The following is a 19,259-nucleotide window of genomic DNA, read 5'->3' on the forward strand; positions in this document are numbered from 1 at the left end:
TGTGAACGTTATTTTTGAAAACCATACCTTTTAAAGAGATAGGGCAGAGCTAGGTGTGCCTGATGGTGTAATTAATAAGGCAGTTTAATGGCTGATTGTGTAATGACTAAGTGTAAAGTAGATGTATTTTACTTAAGTTTACTTCTGCAAAGTTGCTCTTGTCCAACTTTTGTATCCACTCTAAGCATAAAATGTGGAAACATTGCTGTGCGGTTACTCTCAAATTAGATAAAGCATGTGCCTACAAAAAATGTTGGTAACAGGTGGTTTTCCCTTAGAGTATCAGTATCTCGTCATAATTAGTATGTCACTGTTTCGGTCTTTCTTTACTAGCCTTTCACAAGGCACCACCACAGTTTAAGAAGCGGTTGCGATATTCATATTTTTCATAATGGACTTGACATCTTGTGGTAACCTTGTATTTCTTGCCAGGTTTTTAGAGACTAGATGCTATAATCATGGATGTGATTTAATTTTCAGTTATGTCTGGCTGGCATTGTAGGGTAACTAGAGAAGGTGTCTGCGTCTTTTCCTTGGGTGTAATTAAGAAAATCTGTTGCCACTGAGTTGTTGGAAGCGGTGTCAGCTCGCCAGGTGGGCTCATGAACTGGGCTGCATTGTTCTGCTTGCTGTCTCCCGGATTGTCTAGGAAGGTGCTGGGAGCAAGTGGCTTAGCTGGAGTGACAGTATTTCCAGACTCGTAAAAGTGGCACAGAGTTTTGTTGATATTTTTGCCTCTTCTAACGTTCTTGTAGTTATAGGCGTTTGGGGCACCTTGGTCATGTCCACCAGCTTCACTTGTTTTCCAGTTCAAAGAGTCGTTTCCTTCATGGCACCATGTGCTTGTTGTACATTAAGAAATAACATTGGTGTTATACTGGGAGTTTCTGTAAAGACACCCCTGACAGAATCGTGAAAGTCTTTACCATCTTAATTTATATGTCCATTACATTGAATGGGGTAATATTTAAAAATAACCCAATCTCAAAGATATGTACATTTCTTTTTAACTAAAATAAAGCGGCACCCATACACCCGCTATTAAAGAAATTAAGCACACTTGAGCCAATATTTTTTGGCTGTGAGGCGAACTGTGACAAATGCTGCTGTTTATCATTGTTGGTGAAAGTACTGTTTATTAATTGCTAATGTTTTTCATTTCTTATTCATTTTGGTTGATGTTTTTGCTGTTGTTTATATATGAATTAGGCAGTCAACAATTGTTGAATTAGTTAAACATTAACACAAGGTAAAAGGCTAAAATGATGCATTTCCCTGCTCCAGGGAATCATTCTACCTGTGTTGAATGGTTCAGTTTTTGTAATGCAAAATTAAGATTTGTGGCCTAGTGTTTTAGTTTCCTGTGTACATTTGAAAAATTTAGTTATAGAGACACAAGAAATGGAAACAAAAACCGGTATAAATTATTATAGCTAAATTAAGGTAAAATAATATTATTATTATGGGGATAACTTACAGGGGCAAAACTGAAAAAGTATTCTGCATTTGTGGTGGTGATAACAAATGAAATATCTAGCCAGTCTCATATTGGTCATCTATGATACAGGCAACAATACTTTTCAAATCTTGGATGTTTCACCTCCTGGAGCAGGGAACAGGCAGAGATCATATCGCCAGGCCCGGCTGGAGGCCTGTCAGGGCCATGCACAAACCACCCAAGCTACAAGCCACCCCCAGAAAAACCTTTCTGCCTAACAGAAGATAGAAACATGGAATCATCTCTGTGCTGTTCAAAGACATTTATTCCATCCATCTAATATGCTAAACTTTCCTTAGTAGTTATGGATGTAACACGCATGGACTGTTGTCCTTTGGCAAGCATTAGCATGAACAGGATGATGAACAGCCCTAACCCAGAGACAGGATTTGAACATGGTGAGTAAAGCCAGTGAAGCAATGCTTTTATTCATTTGATATTTTGACACATTCAGTTCTCTGTGACTTCTGTTAGTGCAGTAATGTTTCCAACACGTAATTAAAGTGGTATTGTGAACTCAGTCCATCCAGCTGTTGGTTTTTATAAGCTTATAAATGGGCACAGTATTTTTTTTAGAGAACCACTGGCACAGTCGCATTGCAATTAGGTTTTGACTGAAGTTCTTAATGACATTTTGACATGCAGAACTGACCTTATCAGAAAATAGCCACAGACCCCTAATGCGGTGTGTGCACTGGAACATAGGCAGGCACAGACTAAGTATGTCAGATCTACAGCATTAATTTTAAAAACGAGGTCTGACGTTCTAATATTGCCACTAAGGATAAAATGATCAGTATTTAACTAGATATGATGCACTATTATTATTATTTTGTAGATATTAAATGAAAAACTATAGAGATTACATCTGCATTAATTGTAGAGTGCAATAACAGAATTGAACCCATTATGGTTTTAGAGTTCTAGATTAGGTTTAAGTGGTGTCTGGCTTTTCAACAGGCCATTTATGCCTCCTTAAATTAGAAACAGTTGTGTACCTGGGAGGGTTTTTAAATTGATCCAATTAAGGTTTCACCTACATCAGTTGTTCCCTTTTCCAAAGCCTGTCATAGTACTTTAAAGAGCCCAAGAAAAGCTGAGGGACTTGCATCCTGCGGTCCTGAGTTCAGAACTCCTGGTTACGTTTGTAGTATTTTTATCAAAGGTTAAACTTAAAAAAACAACATGCTGGATTTAATTATTTTATGAGAAATTAAGTTCTACTGTAGGAGGGCAAAATAAAATAAGGACATTCAGAAACTATTTAGGTATTAAATAGTTGTGGTGTTAGTTGGGCCAGCAGGGGGCGCTCACCCTGCAGTCCATGTGGGTCCTAATGCCCCAGTATAGTGACGGGGACACTATACTGTAAAAACAGGCGCTGTTTTTCGGATGAGACATAAAACCGAGGTCCTGACTCTCTGTGGTCATTAAAAATCCCAGGGCGTTTCTTGAAAAGAGTAGGGGTGTTACCCCGGCGTCCTGGCCAAATTTCCCATTGGCCCTTACCAATCATGGCCTCCTAATAATCCCCATCTATGAATTGGCTTCATTACTCTGCTCTCCTCCCCACTGATAGCTGGTGTGTGGTGAGCGTTCTGGCGCACTATGGCTGCCGTCGCATCATCCAGGTGGGGCTGCACATCGGTGGTGGTGGAGGGGAGTCCCCATTACCTGTAAAGCGCTTTGAGTGGAGTGTCCAGAAAAGCGCTATATAAGTGTAAGCAATTATTATTATTTACTGTAAAACTGAATCACGTATCCATGTAGACTTGTACACTGGTGCCTCCTTGTGGTGAAAATCAAAATATCCTTAATACGTTCTAAAGCTTCTGGGGTTCAACTTTCATCCCAGTTTTCTCTCTATGATTTGATTACAAAAAAAACTGAAATAAATTTAGATCTGAAAAAATCCAAAATTTAAGAGCATAAGTCAACAGATTTGCACAAGTGGTTTAGAGTGAGTGCACTGGTTGATAGTATGTCTGTATTATGTTCCCAAAGAAACAGGTTTCAACAACATGGCTGGGTAGTTTGCTTCAGACACCCCCCACCCCTTGTGTGAACAGCCACCTCCTGTTGTCAATCTTTAGTATACAGTACTTCCACTGATGCCCCTGGTTCCAGATTTTTGTTAGTGATCTGTAAGTTATGCAATGAGTTGATTTGGTATCTTTTAGGGTTTTGGAGCCTGGTGTTAAGTCAGATTTTAAACTCGTGTGCTCAGAAATAAGACTTTAGACTAATAATAATCCTTAAATCTTCTCCAATAATTATTGCAGTAATTAACCCTCTGCTTACTGCAATATGTATTTTTAACATTCATGTCCTTAATGTCTAAGGTCTTAATTTTGTTAATGTAACATGTATTTACTGAGCACTGAGCATCAAAAGTGGGTGGAATAAATTCCCATAATTGTCAGGAACAGAACTTTTATTGAATAGAGATGAAAGGTTTGTCCATGTTTTTTATTAACTTTTGCAATTTACATAATTAAAGTTGATCACCATGGGTCTACTGTGGAATTCACAAACTAGTGGAAACATACAAGCATATGCACATGTTTTGCACCGGGTTCCAAATAATGGATTCAGTCCCACTCCTCCAGTAGAACCCTGACCAGTACAGGGTACATGCCTGTACATAGGCAGGTGTCTGACCTCTAGATGTCACACATTGTCATCTCCTTCCACAGCTGTTCAATGGGGTTGGAGTCTGGTGAGTAGGACATCCACTTCATATCTCATCTCGCAAGAAAGCCACTGTGCAAGCAGCATGAAGCCTGTTGTCCTTCTGGAACGTTATTGTGTAAGGAAGAAGAGTAAGTGAGGTCCCTGTACTTTATCAATGTAAGGTTACATTGTAAACACAACTTCTGTAGCACTAGACACTGCCCAGCCCATTACATGTGGACATCTGTAAAGATTGGTGCACAACACAAAGATTTATACACAACACTTAGCAGATAGCTCTGCCTTCCTGTGCCATCAATCAGGGTGTTCAACACAAACCCTTCGTTCATCACTATAGAGCAGCTGGCTTTACAGTGAGTCCATCTAAGGTGTTGCTCCAACATAACGAGGACATGAAGGTGTTGCTGCTTTGATAAGCTGGATCCTTGAGTGTTTCACATTCGGTCATGAGTGAGCAATGAATTAAATTGTAAAAACTGTTCTCAATATGCAAACTCCATATGTTTTATCAATAGAAGTACATGCACACAAGAAAATAATTTTCTTATAGTAATAGCAGGAATCATACTTGGTGACATGCTGGATAGCCACCTTACAGCCTGATCTCATCAAATCTCAGGGACTAAGCAAATATGGACCTGGTTAGAACTGGGATGGGAAACCTCAGGAAAATGCTGTAAATTGTGATGCTTCAATAGCAGGTGTCAGTCTTCCATCTGGACCAGAGGTTCTAAATCATCTCTCCTATATTGTAATAGAGTACACTGTACAGTTGAAGGTGCTGTCCTTTTGATGAGACTTTAATCTCACTACTTGGTCATTAAAAATCCTATGGCACAGTTCACACCATGCTGGGAATGCACTTTTCCACTTCTGGAAGAAGATTTAGGAGTATAAATGCCTGAACTGTAGGTTCAAAGAAAGCTTCTACCCCACAGGTATAAGACTCATACCCCCACTTATACCCCTCTGAACCCAAAATACTGCCATTGCTTGAATTTTGCACACTGCTGCTATCTGAATGCTGCTTAAAATGATAGTTGCTACCACGTTTCTGTCTCCCAACAATTTGTGATGTCATTCTCTATGTCAACGTTGTTTAATCATTTATGTCATCTGTTACAGTATGTCATTTGCAATATGAGGACAGCACACAAGTAGTTTCATTGTACTCGGGTACAGATGACCGTACACTTGAACTAAAGAGTTGGGGTGTTAGCCCTGGTGTCCTAGCAAAATTCCACTGTGTTCTTGAACAATCTGGCTTTTCTAAAAAGTTTCCCATTAATTGAATTGGTGATGTAATTTCTCACTTTAACTGATCTAAAGTCTATTGTAGCTGCTGGCAAATAATAGCTGCCAGGTGTCACCCATGTAGGTGCTGCTGCACTGCACTGCACTGCTGGATAAAGTTAATGTAAAGCACACTGGGCTCACTCAAGATTAAGTGCTATATAAATGTTAGGTATTACATCTTTCATTCATTAAGAGGCATTATCCTGTAGAACAGCGTCTTGTTTCTAACTGTCTTTTAATAAGCGTAAATCCCAAAATAATACAAATGAGAACTGTTTTCATGGTTTAAATTTTGTAATGGCTGTCAATACCCTATGTGTCCGTTCCAGCTAAAGATGACTCACTAGTGAAAGTATTTTGTTGTTGGTTTGGTCTGAGACTGTTAATATCCCATAGAGATCCATTTGGATGAGTCTGGGTTTGTTAATCATCTTTTTTCTTTCATGCAACTGTCTGTTGTCAGATTTAGGTCAAAAACAAGACAGGAGAAAACAAGTTTCCCACAGCTGTAAATGTAGCCTTGAAAGGTCAGGATATAGGGTAGACATGATTTTGCAAAAGCTTGTTTACGATGTGTTGTGATTAAAAACCTTGCCGAGGCTGGTTAATGTTTTTGGAGTATTGAAATATATCATTGGAATTGAATTATGAAAAGGCCTTAGAAAGCATCTAAAATAAGAATGTATTTCTTCGTTGGAGGGAATGATGATGTGGTTTGCTTTGGCAATTAAACATTTAGGTATTTAATTAGAATGTATTAGGCCAGGAAAGTATTTTGTTTAAAACAATCACAACTGGTTTCCGAAATAGGTTCACTCACTGATCAGTGATTGAACTGCTTTAATTCTAGTGGGTTACGTCACAAAAGCCTCATAGTCTAATTTTTCATGTATTTTATAATTTGGAATCTCTGCCTCATTAGTTCACATGCCATTCATCACACTGTGTCCTGCTGGGGCCCCTTTACAGTACAGTTTGTTTCTAGGCCCATTTGGGCAGAACAGCTGGTCTGTCGGCTGTTCTCTCTAATTCACATGTGATGTGAGAAAGAGCCCAGGTACAGACAGAGGGTGACTGAGACCTGAGGTTTTCAAATTCCAGACTTACTCCTGGTTCCACCCACATGTGCCCCAGGTTAGTAAACCTCAGCTGATGCCTTTCCTGCAGTCTCTGCTGGTGTGGCATTCAGTCAGCGCGCCTTGAGTCACACAGGACGATTTACCAAGAAAAATAATGACTTACACTATGATGCAATTGAGAGCTTCATATTCCACACATGTTGCTCTTATTTTGCTTCCTTTTAACAAGTTTGTCTTAGAAAATGCTGTTGACGTAACCCTGCTTCCCCCTAGTCACTCCTCCACTTCAGCTCCGTTCCCTAGACAAGGGTGGAACAACCAGGGCCACCCTGAGCTGGAGGAGTGCGATTAACTTTTAACTTTTTGAATCTAAAATAGACATGGGTCTCAATGCATAACTGCAGAATACATTGCTGTTTTTTCTCATCTTCAAATCCACAGCAGTCGAAGCACCATCAGATTGCTATGGGTTTCTCCCCATTTTCTTTTTATTCAGATTTTCTTATCCTAAAGGAGGGAAAATGGATCATGGAAGATGCACGGCCCTTGGAATAAGCCACAGGAATACGATTACTTTGCTCACTGCAGGGACCATGAAATAAGGTTGTTTTGCTCACATCGAATGAATATAAACAAAAACAAAATTCTTGTTGATGACAAGTCAGATCCTTAAGGTCAAAAGAAGTAATAAAACTAAAGTGGTCTCTCCCAGCAAGGAGCAGAGTGCTTACAGCTGAAAACATACAATTAGTAGAGTAGACTGCTGCCATGTGTTGTGTCTGAGCTGAGGGAAAGCGCTCCAGATAGCCATCACTGTGTCAGCAGTTTACCGCTGTTACTGATTGGAAGGAATGCAAAAATGCCAATTATTGAGCTCAAGTAGGCTGCTAGTTACTAGCTGTGTTATCAGAACCCTAACACAACCTTACAAAGCTCTGCATATACCAACAGTAAGAATAAAGGTGGATTTATCAGAACTGTCTTTGAAAATGAAAAATAAAGCAGTCTCAAGAAGATTGGGTTTAGCACTAACTTCGAGTCCAAGACCGCAACTTTTTAATTTCCACAAGGAGGAAAATCGTTATGGCAATCTTTTACACAAGAGTTACAAAGTATTTTAATTTAAAAAAAAACACCTCACAATGGTGCAGACTTTGAAAGTACAGTGAATACATTCACTGCTTTGTGTTTCCAATTCAGTTATGCTGAATTGACTTCAAATGTTTACAGAAATAAACATAGGTCAATGGTGCTCCTTTGTACCAAACACCAGGTGAAACAAACTAGAAGGTCAATTCTCACAGACAGGTGTTTGAATAGCTGGTAATTGGACAGTAATACCATCCAGGCTGTTCTGTTTCTTTTTTTGTTTGTGTGGTCTGGGTCTGAAACCCCTAAGCTAGGCCTCAATCAGAACATGGCTTGTTGGCTGCTGGGTATTTTGTTGAGAGTTGAAGCTGTCCAAGGTAGACTTTATCCTTGTTGTACATGGACAATAGCTGTGGAGTTTTGTTGTTCTAGTATGCTTTCTTTAAATTATTTTGGCTGAAGAAGGAATTTTGACAGCTTCCCTTACTCTAAGCATAATTTTCACTCAAGAGGGCTCCCACAGCATGAGATTGACTGAAGGAAACGCCATGTCCTCGTGGGTTTAAATGTGCCCCTACTTTGCGTCTTTTTGGCAAGGGAAAAAGGGGGTCAGTTTCGCCAGTGCACGTACTAGTTAAAAACTTTTCAAACTTTTGCAGTGGCTGCATTTGAATTAAAGAATGCTTAAGCTTCTGGATGGACTTCTAAATCTTTTTTATACTCTTCTTTCAAACATTTCTGTACTTTCATATTCTGACCATGTACAAGTTATTGTTTGCTTTATTTTGGCCTGTATAAGAATCATTTGTGACAAAAAACTCAATCATTTCCGAGGCAGCTATCTTTTCTATGACCTAGAAGACCAATTTCATGAGATGCGCAGGCCTCATTGTATAAAGACATGTGAGAGTATTAATGTGATTAATAATGTGGGTTTTGAGGAAAGGGACTTCTGCACTCCTTTGTAGCATTCATAATGTTTATATAGCCACAGTAGTCTGCAGTACTCATGCAATAGCTCATTATTTAGTAAAGTGCTCTAATCTGTAATTGAAAAGTAAAATGTGACAATAACTTGACTGTGCTTCCTGTCTCCTGCTGCTTCTGGCATGTTTGAAAATTCTGTTCTGTCATATGTGCTATTCTGGACCCAATTGCATCAGGACAAAGGGTTTTTTTAAACTGCATTTTTAGAAGGTCAACAGCTATGAGCAATACCTTTTATTGGAAACAAATATATTGTTTCAGAACAAACCCTAGGGAACAGCACACAAGCTAATAAAGCCTGGGTTGCTAGCAAATTTTGACTTTGCAATAAAAAATAATTAAACTGAATCCAACTTTTTAACATCACATACTGTAGGTTCTTATGTTTCTTTTCTAGAGTTGCATTCTGTCACAAATTCCAAACCTATATAAAGAAAAAGAACTTCAGTGTGTTTCAGGGATCAAAATGCATCCGAAAAATGCACAATGCTTGTATTTACATGGTGTCTTTACTACTACAGTAATGCTGGGAAGGCAGAAGCAGTTCAGAATGGTTGTTTGCCTTCAGAGAAAAGAAATGTGACCATCAGAAAAACTTGTGGTCAGTGTCTCTTTTGAAAAACCACAGCAGTTCAACTTTGGCAAAAGTGCATGAAATTGCAACCACAGTGCTTGATCACTGATAATACTATAACTGCCTTCGTCATGAAGGAAGTCTGGAATCACCTTACAAAATAAGCATACAGCTGGTGTTTGAAATGATGAATAGGGTACTACGTTACATTTTCACTTAAGTCTTTTTCCAGCTTTTTTTCAACTTTCTGCTAATGAAGCAATATAAAGGTCTAAGAATTGTACAGTATGTGTTTTCATGGAGAGCTTCTTAAAAGTTAGTTGGTGCATCCCCTTCGGTAAATTCTGATTCTCATTATCAGAACTGTTCGGTGTTGAAAGTAGGCTTGCTTATTGTCTGGAGAATTTCTATTTGGCCCCAACGGATGAAACCAATTAATGGACAAACCTGAGAAGAGAGGAATAAAAAAGCCAGACAGCTGTTGACTCGCCGGTTTGGAACGTCACACAGAAAACTAAGACGAAGGACTGGTGGGATTTTTGGATCAGCACAAACAACAGACAGGCAGGCAGTGGGAGGGAGAACCAGACATTTCTTGAGGTAAATGTCAAGAAAACACAACTGTTTCTCTTTTTTTCTTATTGCTTTCACTCTTACTTTCTTTTTCTATCACCGCTTATAGTAAAACCCCTTTTCCTTTGATTTATAATAAGGATAGAGAGCCAACCCTAAGTCTTGGATTTTAATGAACACAATGTGGTCTCCTGGTAGCCTGCAAAATCAATGTGGACAAAAATCCATGGATGCATTTTTTTAACATTTTGTTCTTGTATCGAAAAGGGCAGTTATATATACAGTATGTGGAATACTTGTGTGAGGATATAAATTAAATGGCAAATGTACAAAACATGACCTACTTTGCCAGCACACAATGTCTTCACCATCTTGTATCTTTCTTAAGGCATATTGGCCCTTTATGTATACCCTGGCCTTTTATGAATTACCCCTGGGTTGGCTATCATCTGTAAGATGGAAAATATGCAAAACAAAATACACATGGCTGATAAGTGAAATGGCAAAACATTTGACAAAATTGTCAAAATTATAAGACGTCTGGGTGTTCTGCCACTTTTTGCTCTTATTCTCACAAAATAAATTGTAGGTCTGGCTTAGGTTAAGCAGTGAAAAGCACAAATATCAGGCATCAAAAAGAGGCTAGCACTGTTCGTGGTTGCTTGTGGAAAATATAAATATTTAAAATATGGCCACCCATGACGATCTCTGAAAAACAAGAAAAGTTAACAAGATTCTAAAAAGCATGATGAAATATTTACTTGCGTTCATACTCTTTATGACCGAACTTATGTTAACTTTACCACAGCATTGTTGAAATACTAGTGAGATAGATTGTGATGGGCATTTTCTAGTCTTTCCTGTGACAAGTCCTCTGTTCTCAGTGTAGACATTTCCCATATCTTGGCTTTTAGATCTCTGGCTAAAACTGCCTCCTTAGCAGTTTTGTATCTTGTCTGTTATGAGCCAAAATCTGCTACAAAATTAACTGTATTGATTACAAAAGCGATTCTTCACCACAATGTACTGTCAGAATTGGTTTTATGATTGGCTTTTAGAAAATGGACAAAGGTATTGTGTTGTCTTGGACCCAAATAACGTTTTTCTATGCTAAATGTCATGGAGCCCTCTCAGGAAGCCAGTAATATGTAGTTCCTTGCTAGAAGGACACTGCAATAAAAACCACAAGGCCACTATTTAAAACAAAAAGTTGCCTTATTCTATGAAACTGGATTCTCTGTAGTTCCTGGAAAGGCAGTAGAAGATTGGACTTCCAGTTCTGTGCTTTCTGTTGCCCATGTTAAGGGTTTGGGTCATGCACCTGTCCATAGAGACTGTCTAGGAATGCTGAGGCTGCTCCAAGGGGTCTTTACTGTGGTCAGAAAAAACTATCCCACTGCTAACACCACAACAGTGTAAAACACTCTGAAAATAATAATAATAATTAATAATTAATAATTGCTTACACTTATATAGCGCTTTTCTGGACACTCCACTCAAAGCGCTTTACAGGTAATGGGGACTCCCGTCCACCACCACCAATGTGCAGCATCCACCTGGATGAAAATACTATGCGGGACTCTCACCACCAGTAAATTACATATTTTCCACATATATTTTCTGTTTTAATGTGGTTGTAATCATGTCTGCCTTTGCCAATGTTTGTGGCTTTGAATGCTAAAATAATTGTCATTTCTGCTGATTGGCCAGTGGATTAACTATGGAAAGAGTCAACACTATGGTCTTAAACTGATGCATCTGAGTTATTGATCAGACTTCAGAGATGCCAATATTCGAAATAATTTTTATTTTCTATAAACCTTGATTACTTTAATGTTAAGTTAATTAGAAGATGCCTTGTTAAAAAAATAAATCAACAGAAATCTGAAAATGATCTTGACTGCAATGAGAGAAAATGGTGATATCAAAGACCCCTTAAATATCCCTCTGTGTGGCTCAGATGGGTAGGGAGTAGGTCTTTCTGGCAAGCACTGTGCTTTATTTAACTTTACTGTAGAGACTGTGAAAGTCTTGGTAGAATGAAGTCTCTGCATAGTCGCGGTGGCTCAACCAGGATTTAAATATGGAATCTCCCAGCTTAGCTCACCTCAAGTCTCTTTCCACTTCTTCACAAACAAAATATCTGATAGGCAGTAAATCAATGTTTCAGCTGGAAAACCAAAGCAGCATTTGTCTACCGGGCCTGAGAGACCGGAGAATTTGCTCTGGCCTTCCTGCCTCCCTCTGCCCTTGCTGTGCACCTACAGTATTACCTTCAGGAGTGGCAGGGAGCAGAGAAGCAGCTTGGCCCCACCCTTTTCTTTCCAGTAAAAACCAATGCTGGAAACCCCAAGTAAGACTATGACTATCTGATAGAGGAACTCTCTCTCCCCACCACTGTCATTTTAACCTCTTTTCTTTGCCAGAAGGCTAGTGGTATCTGGTGTTGACAATACTGACAAGTTACATCTACTGCTAACCCCAGCAGTTTGTAGATGAAAGTCCAGACAGATTAAAAAATACACTTTTCTTCAAGTCCCTTGTGTATCCAATTAATTTCTTGCTATGTGAGACTCAATCTTAATGTGCAGTACCTTTTATTTTTGGAGGATACTCACTTTATCTTTCATTTAAGAGCAAATCAGATCTTATAGCCAAAACACAATTCAAACTAAGTTAGAACAAACAAGCCCCGATAAACTAAGTAATGTCAGAGAAAAGTCCCATATGCTTAATTCAGACCCCTGAAGGGATACAAGGAGAGTTCTGCCAGCTTCTACAGAAGGGAATGGTTCAGCAGGGACCCCAGCGATGAACCATATCCACATTTCTGATGTTTCAGGCCAGTGGATTCTCATGATACTATGAACAGCCAGTGATTAAGATGGATTATGGAATGTTTGGTCCTTTTTCTAGGCCACTCCAGTGCAGAATGTTTCAGATAACTGGATGTGGTGTTAAAGAGAATGGAAGGATCATAGTTTTTGAAGAATTACACAATAGCTTCCCATTTTATCCAGGGTAGAATATATCATTCCAAACACTGTAGACACCACCAATGCAACTTTAAATATCTAAATGCTGGTTTGGTGGACTTGACTACATCAAGAAAAAATGTAAAAGTCTTAGCTTAAGTGCTAATATGGGCCAGCTGAAGAATAACTATATTTACATGTGTGTCCCTGTACTTTTAAAATCATGTACTGTATAGTGTTTTTTTTTATTTTCTCCTTAAAGGTAGCAAATATCAATGAGTGTCATAAACGTCTCATAAAATGTTTTGCCACATCATATACTAAATGACCAGAAGAACCAACAGCACAAAACAATGTAACTGAGCTGCACAGTACGAAAAGGCCACATGCCTCGATGTGTAGGCTTTTCGGCAGATAGCATAAAATCTTAAAAATCTTCCAGCTGACAGATGATACACATTATGTATCAGTACTTTGAGGCTGATCTTTCATTTGCAGCAGAAATCTATTTGATATTGAGCAAGTGTGGGGCACGGCAGCAAGAGAAATGAAGTTATAGTCACATGCTTTTCTGTTCCCTTTTTTCTTAGAGTTTGGCAGCTTTTGAGTTGGTTGGCAATGGTTCTACACCCAGAAAAGACAAAAGGAAATAAAATGAGTCTTTTGGGGCCAAAAAAAACATAAATAATGTGGGAAAGTTTGACTTAAGTGACTAGTTAAAACACAGGGGCATTGATCTGAATCTCTAATGTTAAGCTGTCTTTTCTGTGATATGCTGATTAAGATATTTATTTTAAATATAAATTATATACAATTTATCTAAAAATATATAAAATGTTAAGACCAAGGATAAAAATACAACTGTTCTTAGGTCAGGTATTTTATGGCCTGGCAAAAACAATCTCCTGTCACTACTACCATACATTTGCATTTATTAAACAGTTATTGTACTGCATTGTGTGTGTGGGATGGTTTGTGAATGCGTTAGGTGGATACTGCTTTTATGCTGTATATTTGTATTGTTTAACTGTATTAGCTCACCAAACCAAATCCCATGCAACTGATTGTCATAGCAATAAAGTATTGAAATTGAACTTGAATTTGAACTTAAAAATAACCCAAAATACATAGAATAAATACCTAAACAATTCATTTATTTTTTTCTTTTTTCACTTAAATATATACTCAGCATGAAAATAAATGTATAACTGCAAGAAATTTAGTTAACACAAAAATGGTCTTTTTTTGAAGCAGGTGTACTGACACATTGAGTGGACGTGGCATAATTAGAGCATAAATGTCATTATGCTGATGAACCACTTGTGAACTATTAGAGACGCAGGCTTGTAGTGTGTAACCACAGCTGGAAACAATCCAATCTGTACATTAGTGATGCTTTACAACAGTTTGCAGATGCTGTCTTGTGGTGTCCTGTCACATTCCTCGCATAAACCCTGAATAAGCATGTGCTGGTCCTGTTCCGTGGTCTCTGAGCCCTAGATGCCACATGTAGTTCCAGTGGAGACTGCGCTAGCAGGTGCCTGTTCACTGGTCTCTGAGCCCTAGATGCCACATGTAGCCCCAGCTCCTCTAACAAATGCTCATTGATTCAAGTGTGGCTTGTAGGACATACACTTTATAACTTGCACATTTTCATCTCTCCAGAAAGTCAGTGTTAGATGGCCAACTTGAGGGTGTGTTGTCCTGCTGTAATGTTGACACGATAGGTTGAGCCTACAGGAAGGGCACTAATTGACTTAAAGGACTTCAACAATCACTACAAGGGGAGTTCTGTAGCAACTAAAAGCTCTTGCCCAGACCATCACACTCGGACCTCCCTGTCGACGGGTCTGTTGTACAGGACATTCGGCATATTGTTCTGCATGTCTGAGCCAGACTGACTCCTGTCCATCAGGGTGGTCCACACAAGACCTTGATTTGTCACTGCAGAGGACTTGGCTCCACTGCTAGTGAGTGTAACAGAGATGTCGCTCCAGCATACCAATGGTATGAAGGCGTTGTTCTCCTGAGAAGCGGGGCACGTTGGCTCCTTTCCTTGTTTTTTTTGAATGAGTCAGTTACAATCGATTAAACAGAATGATGCCAAACGCGTTTAATCAACAGCCAAAATCCGTATGCTTTATTTGTCTGAAAACATGCATAAATAGAGTGAGACATTTCTTTTGGTGCTCAGTGTATTTGTTTCAGAAGGAAAAGTTGTGACTCTTCCAAGTTTCCTCTGAGCTCTTGTGGATGAGAAACACATTTGAGATACCTGGTTTGCCAGCAGAGACAGGGCTCTTTCTTTACTTCTTATTGCCCACCTACAACAGGCCCCCAGGAAAAAACACTTGAACTTCGTCTCCCTCACTGCTTTGCCTCGTAAGTAAGAGACTACTGAAGGTGTTCATATTTATAACACTTAATGTTTTATGAATCCTGGGAAATTCATTTCTGATAATTCTTTTATGTCAAAACAAATACATGTAATAAAATGTAGAAAGTGACAACTAAGGGTGGATGAAGCACACTACTGAATTAATGTGTAACTGTCTTAAGAGAACAAAAATGTGGTCCCTTTCTAATCTTTTTAATTTTCCCATTCCTTAGTTGTAATTTTTAAAATAATTCATATCAAAGCTTTCTATTTTTTTTTAATTTGCACCTGTTCGTTAGGTTATATACAGTACTTATACATCACTTTCAGTAACCACTTAGCTTTATTGGTGGCATGGAGCACAGGGTACAAGGAGGGATACACCCTGGATGGGATGCCAGTCCATCGCAGGGCAACACTTACACATGAATATTACTTTTCACTACATATTAAAGACTACTTAGCACATATGCTGTACAGAGTATTACAGACAACGTTACATGAGGCGTAGCATGTCTAGTTTTTGCTTTGATTGATCTACAGTGCTATGAAAAAGTAAGAAAGACAAAACCTAATGTTAGATAAAGTGAACCTGAGTTTATCTTATCTTAGATTTTTGGTTGAAGACCTGAAAACAATTTGCAATTATAGAGGACATCAGGAAGGTGGCAAATACTTTTTTCATGGCACTGTATAGCGCCTGCCAGAAGGGAGAAACTAAAATAGAGGACAAGCTGAGTAAGAATGTTCAGCACCAATAGGCTTGCTGATTTTCCTTATAGGGAAATATACTAAATCACCACCTGTGATCTACAGTGTAGTCTCATCAGGTCTGCAGATGGCATTTCCATTTCCATTTTAAACTGAGCAACCAATATTGCAGATACATTTATATATACACAACATCTATAGTACTCCTGCAGCAGAAGAAATGAACATCCAGTGGAACGTCGTTCTCATTGGTCTTGCAATCTTACCGTTCACCTCCACCTGTTGGCCCTGGACTGCTCTGCATTGAACTTTAAGACTGACTCTTAATTTGGAATTCAGGTGGATGCTGTACATACTGTTGGTGGAGCCAAAGGATGTCACTCTTCCCATTGGACTAGAGTGCTGTAGGGAAAACCGGCTCAGGGACGCCAAATATGTAATGTTAGTGGCTCTCTGAAGGCACCAGTTCTGTAGGGTTTGGGCATTTACTGAGACAATTATTAATTGTAGCAGTAAATCACAAAGTTGATTCTTTTGATGGCTTTAGAGTCCAACCATGCGACATAACTCAAACAACGCACACACATAGGTACTAATACACGAGGATACATTTATTAATACATAGAATATGCATGTAAACCTAACAGATCTTATCGAGAGGGTTATCAGAATACAAAAGATATATATTCAATCAGTTACGAAGTGTTACACATATCAAGAGGACATACGTTCAGTATATCATTCATTTAGACCGTTTCGTAAAGTGAACTTGGTTACAACGTCTACATTAGATACTCAAAACAAGTACATAACTCTTAGGAATTAAATTGATATCAACTGGTTGGGATAACAATTGAATTCTCGAGCTGTAATGCATTGAAGTTGAATACTCATCCAATCTTTGGGGATTCAGATCTCCTGCGGGCACAAAGGAACAGTTGCAGGCTGTTGCTGTCCAATCCGCGCTCTCTGGCTCGGTGCCAGGCTGTGCTGTGCGGCTTGCGACGGTGCGCTGCTGATGTTCACTGTTGGCTTTAACTAGCAAAGTTTGTGCACAGGAGAAAAGATGACTGTGGGTCCCAGCAAGTCAGGAAGAGGACCGGTTCGTTCCTGATGAAGAGCTAGTTTTGAATAGCGATTCAGCTGTCCACAGTTCCGACCTGTTCACGAGGCCTGCTGCTGGTTACTCTCTGGCAACCTCCACTCTAGACTCTTAGAACAAAGGAAAGTTCTGGCACTCAGACACACTGGCCGTTCCGTGGTTGTCCGGGCTGAGTCTCAGGATGGTCAGGAGGCGCGCTGCGAGGATGTCCTGCCCTTGGGAGCCTTCTGCTCCTGGGCCGTCCTGCCCTGGAATTCTCCTTTGAATTCCCTTTAGAACAGTCCACAGAATCCTCTCCAGAATCTTGCTGAATCTCGTTGAATCTGAATCTGAATCTGAATCTCTCAGGCTCTCTGTGTTGCCTGTTTTTACCTGGAGGAACTTCAGCTCATTGATTGGCTGAAAGTTCCATGGGCATCAGAGTCCCACGTGGGTTACTCGGCCCTACCAGTCCCTGATTGGTTGATCAAGGTGAGATATGAGTCACTTACTCCTGACACTTAGTAATGCAGTCCAGATGTCCAACTGGCACTCCCTAGACAGATAGGCGCCAATGGATGACCATTGATCATGATAGCCAGGCTTAGCTAAGTGCATCCCCCTTTGGGAGCTGTCCTTATCAAAAGAAAACATCTTGCATGAATAGTTTCTCTGTGGCTGCACCACAGAGATGAACAGAGAAATGGGGCCTCATTTGGGAAGGCTCAGAACACTTAATTCTGCCTTATTAATAAGCCTCGCCTCTACAGTGCTATTGTCCTTTCTGGCCAACCAGAGATCATAGTTATCCACGCTGTACTAGGAGTATTAATCCCAGCGTACAGGCTAAATTCCTCTCTGGGATAGTATAACATGGCCTTTCTAAAGGGCTTCACCCATTGAATGGCAGGGGAATTTTCTTACTTCTCCACCTGATCTACTGTGCTGTGCTTTAATGGTGGCTGAAGTGAGTCCCTTTCTATATGTTTTTGTGACACTATAAGATGAAAAGCAGTTAATGCAATGAATTATAATTAAGTGCCCTGAATAAGGATACCTACTATGGAAATAAAATAAATCATCTTTAGTCAAAACATTAAGGTACTGTGGCACATAGGAATTTAAACAGACACAACAAAGTAAAACACAATTACCCAAAACACACACATCCATGACTTAATAAGTAGTATGAAACGATCTACAGTAGACCAGTCTTTTAGGTGATAATAACTTACCTTTTAAAGTGTGGTTCTGTCTCTCTGTATTTATGGGAGCCAATTTAGTTTGAAAAGTTAATTTTTAAAATATTGACTAATGGTACCGATTTCCTGAGATTTGTTAAAGGGACTGTGTGTTTTGCCAAGTCACATAATTCTTGAACTAAATACTCCAAGGTCTGTTTTAAAATACTCAAATTAATTGATATCAAAGTAAAAGACCATGAAAAGTTAACTCCCAGGAACATTATGTGATAGAAGTATATTGAGGCAGAGACTATGAACAACTTGAGACAAGTTGCTATGGTGACTTGATTGGCTCAATTTCATCGTGCAGAAAACACAATAGAGCTACCCATTCACATAATACAGTCATGGGGATTTTCTGTCATGAAGATGGCAATGAAACAGAATAGCAATAACAAATGACTGTGTTCTCTGCTTTTAATTAATATGAAAGAGAAAAGATCACACAACACACATGCCAGAAAGCTCCACAACAACCTTTTTTTCCATTTGTAAATACATTCCGTCTCCAAATGACCTCTGTGTTTTCACCTTCCTTCTCAGAACAATGATACCTTACACCCTCCTCTTGAACTGATTAGGATGTGAAGTCTAAAAAACTGAGCTAATCTGTGTGCTTTTCATTGCTTTTCCTCAATTGTCAGGGTGCTTGGTTTTTTAGCACTGCATAGTTGACCAGCCTGGCTGTATGGAACAACTTAACTCACTGGTTAAGCAATTATTCCAGAAAGACCAGGGTGTGGTTCTCAAAGGAAACAATTCTCATGTTTTAGAGGCTGCATTAAATTTTTGGAATCAGCATGTCCAGCTCTGCAGGAGATTGATGCCTTGTGTTAGGGAAACTTTGGCAAGGGTGTCCGAGTGTTTAACAACACAGTGGGCTCTGTTCTGACAAGAATGAGGGATGTAGACATGGACAACGTTTAAGTCATTAAAGCTCTGCATGCAGACAGCTGCTGCAGCATCCAAGCACACCAGATCAGAAGCTGACATTTCTGCATAAATGTGCATATAAATTTTAACAATGTTGTAGCGCTAATGATAATAGTGGTAAGAATGATGAGAGTGATTAGCACCAGTT

The sequence above is a fragment of the Lepisosteus platostomus genome, chromosome 7, assembly GCF_059453375.1.
Source record: "Lepisosteus platostomus isolate fLepPlt1 chromosome 7, fLepPlt1.hap1, whole genome shotgun sequence".
Classification (NCBI taxonomy): Eukaryota; Metazoa; Chordata; class Actinopteri; order Semionotiformes; family Lepisosteidae; genus Lepisosteus; species Lepisosteus platostomus.